Genomic DNA, 3,925 nt, shown 5'->3' on the forward strand with positions numbered 1-3,925 from the left:
TCGCACATCAGAGGACAGAGAAATAGGGGGATTCAGGGACCCTGCCATACTTACCGGTGTCCCTGGGTCCTCCTGCTGCTCCTCCTGGCCGCCGGCGTCTTCATGGCAAAAGAAAATGGTGGGCGCATGCGCAGTGTCGCCATCTGCCGGCTGGCAGGAGAAGAGCAGTTGGGGCTAAAATTAGGGTTAGGGCTAGGGTTAGGGCTAGGGTTAGGGCTAGGGTTAAGGGCTAAATTTAGGGTTAGGGTTGGGGCTAAATTTAGGGTTAGGGTTGGGGCAAAATTTAGGGTTAGGCTTCTTTCACACTTACGTCGGTACGGGGCCGTCGCAATGCGTCGGCCCGACATACCGACGCACGTTGGGAAAATTGTGCACAACGTGGGCAGCGGATGTAATTTTTCAACGCATCCGCTGCCCAATCTATGTCCTGGGGTGGAGGGGGCGGAGTTACGGCCACGCATGCGCGGTCAGAAATGGCGGACGCGACGTACAAAAAAACGTTACATTGAACGTTTTTTGTGCCGACGGTCCACCAAAACACAACTGATCCAGTGCACGACGGACGCGACGTGTGGCCATCCATCACGATCCGTCGGCAATACAAGTCTATGGGCAAAAAACGCATCCTGCGGGCACATTTGCAGGGTCCGTTTTTTGTCCAAAACGACGGATTGCGACGGATGCCAAACGACGCAAGTGTGAAAGTAGCCTTAGGGCTAGGGTTAGGGTTGGGGCTAAAGTTAGGGCTAGGGTTGGGGCTAAAGTTAGGGTTAGAGTTGGGATTAGGGTTAGGGTTTGGATTAGGGTTGGTATTAGGGTTATGGTTGGCATTAGGGTTACGCTTGGGATTAGGGTTAGGTTTGGGATTAGGGTTAAGGTTAGGGTTGTGATTAGGGGTGTATTGGGATTAGGGTTAGGTTTGAGGTTAGGGTTGAGATTAGGATTAGGGGTGTGTTGGATTTAGGGTTTTGATTAGGGTTATGGTTAGGGTTGACATTAGGGTTGTTTTGGGGTAAGGGTTGTGATTATCGTTAGGGTTAGTGATTAGGATTATGGATCGGGTTGGGATTAGGGTTAGGGGTGTGTTGGGGTTAGGGTTGGAGCTAGAATTGGGGGGTTTCCACTGTTTAGGTACATCAGGGGGTCTCCAAACACGACAGCCAATTTTGCGCTCAAAAAGTCAAATAGTGCTCCCTCCCTTCTGAGCTCTGCCGTGCGCCCAAACAGTGGGTTACCCCCACATATGGGGCATCAGCGTACTCGGGATAAATTGGACAACAACTTGGGGGCTACAAAATCTTTTTTGTGGAAAAAAAAATATTTTTTTATTTTCACGACTCTGGATTCTAAACTTCTGTGAAGCACTTGGGCATTCAAAGTTCTCACCACACATCTAGATAAGTTCCTTGGGGGGTCTAGTTTCCAAAATGGGGTCACAATCGGGGGATTGGTGGTGTGGACACAGTTTGAGGAGAGGGGATTGGTGCTGTGAACACAGAATGAGGAGTAGGGGGAATGGTGCTGTAGACAATATGAGGAGCAGGTGGATTGGTGCGTTAGACAGTATGAAGAGTGTGGGTATTGATGCTGCAGACAGAGTATGAAGAGTGGCGGTGTCATGTAGTGACTGGGGACTGTGGGCACCTACCTGATCCCTCGGACTAGAGGGCACCGTAGGCTATCACTGTCCCCTGGAAGGTGGAGAAGTCAGGTACCTTGCTATACTCCTATTTCAATTGTTATCTGTTCCCTACCCCAACCAGGAAGATGTGAGGTCGAAGTGTATAGAATTACACTAATCAGACTGACTGGTAGACAGGGATTAGAAAAAATCTACAATCAGGCTCGGACTGGCCCATAGGGTAGCAGGGGAGTCCCCCGGTGGGCCCCTGTGCTGATCTGGACTCCCAACCCCACTGTATGGGCAGTACTTGGCATAATTCACTTGATTCACTCCATACAGAAAAAAGCAGCATCTCGTCATTCATTAACCCCTCTCTGCCATCAGACTTATTATTCCATCCATGTGACTTGGGCATTAATTCCCATGGACAGAATAGTACGTTATTACCGATCGGCCGCGCACACTGGGGGTGTGCCATCAATCGCGGCCGGGTGTCAAGTGATTGTCACCGATGACACCCAGCACTAAGTGCCAGGAGTGGTCCAGCACTTTAACCCCCGGAATGCTGCGATCGGATCGGAGACCACGTGGCGTGACACAGGGTCCTGATCGCTGCCATAGAGACCCGATATCGTCATGACAACATCCGAGTCTCCAGAGCTGAGAGACTTCCTGTCATGCCCAGTGCAAGTCAGGAAGTCTCTCAGGTCAGTGTAAATTACATGCAGCGCTGACAGCTTCTGTGGCATGCAGATACTGCTTCATCTGTTTTCTATACAAGTGATCAGCCTGCAAAAAAATGATTGTCCCATAGTGGGACAAAGTGTAAAAGTAAGAATGAAATAAAAAAGATTAAAATATATTTAAAAAAATACTAAAAAACTATAATAAAAAATCAATATTCATTCCATCAATAAAAAAATATTTGAGTGAAAAAAAATCTAAATAATAAAAGTACACATATTTAGTACTGCCGCATCCATAACGACTCGACCTGTAAAACTGTCCCAGTAGTTAACCCCTTTAGTGAAAACCATAAAAAAAAAAAAAACAAGGCAAAAAAAATGCTTTATCATCATACTGCCGAACAAAAAGTGGAATAACACGCAATTAACCCCTTAATCCCATATGACGTACTATCCCGTCAAGGTGACCTGGGACTTAATTCCCAGTGACGGGATAGTACGTCATATGCGATCGGCCGCGCTCACGGGGGGAGCGCGGGCGATCGCGGCCGGGTGTCAGCTGCCTATCGCAGCTGACATCCGGCACTATGTGCCAGGAGCGGTCACGGACCGCTCCCGGCACATTAACCCCCGGCACACCGCGATCAAAGATGATCGCGGTGTGCCGGCGGTGCAGGGAAGCATCGCGCAGGGAGGGGGCTCCCTGCGGGCTTCCCTGAGACGATCGGTACACGGTGATGTACTCACCGTGTACCGAGCGTCTTCTCCCTGCAGGCCCCGGATCCAAAATGGGGCTGCATCCGGGTCCTGCAGGGAGCACTTCCGGGTCAGGATCAGGCTGCAGCTGCAGCTCTAATCCTGCCCGGCTGTATGTCAGATCACCGATCTGACAGAGTGCTGTGCACACTGTCAGATCGGTGATCTGTGATGTCCCCCCTGGGACAAAGTGAGAAAGTAAAAAAAAAAAATTTCCACACGTGTAAAAAAAAAAAAAAAAAAATCCTAAATAAAGAAGAAAAAAAAAAAATATTCCCATAAATACATTTCTTTATCTAAAAAAAAAACAAAACAATAATTTTAGTATCGCCGCGTCCGTAACGACCCAACCTATAAAACTGGCCCACTAGTTAACCCCTTCAGTGAACACCGTAAGAAAAAAAAAAAAAAACGAGCCAAAAAACAACGCTTTATTATCATAACACTGAACAAAAAGTGGAATAACACGCGATCAAAAAGACGGATATAAATGGTACCTCTGAAAACGTCATCTTGTCCGGCAAAAAACGAGCCGCCATATAGCATCATAACCAAAAAAATAAAATAGTTAGAGTCCTCAGAATAAAGCGATGCCAAAATAATTATTTTTTCTATAAAATAGCTTTTATCGTATAAAAGCACCAAAACATAAAAAAATGATATAAATGAGGTATCGCTGTAATCGTACTGACCCGAAGAATAAAACTGCTTCATCAATTTTACCAAACACGGAACGGTATAAACGCCTCCCCCAAAAGAAATTCATGAATAGCTGGTTTTTGGTCATTCTGCCTCACAAAAAATCGGAATAAAAAGCGATCAAAAACTGTCACGTGTCCGAAAATGTTACCAATAAAAA

Source organism: Ranitomeya imitator, unplaced genomic scaffold (genome assembly GCF_032444005.1).
Source record: "Ranitomeya imitator isolate aRanImi1 unplaced genomic scaffold, aRanImi1.pri SCAFFOLD_441, whole genome shotgun sequence".
NCBI lineage: Eukaryota > Metazoa > Chordata > Amphibia > Anura > Dendrobatidae > Ranitomeya > Ranitomeya imitator.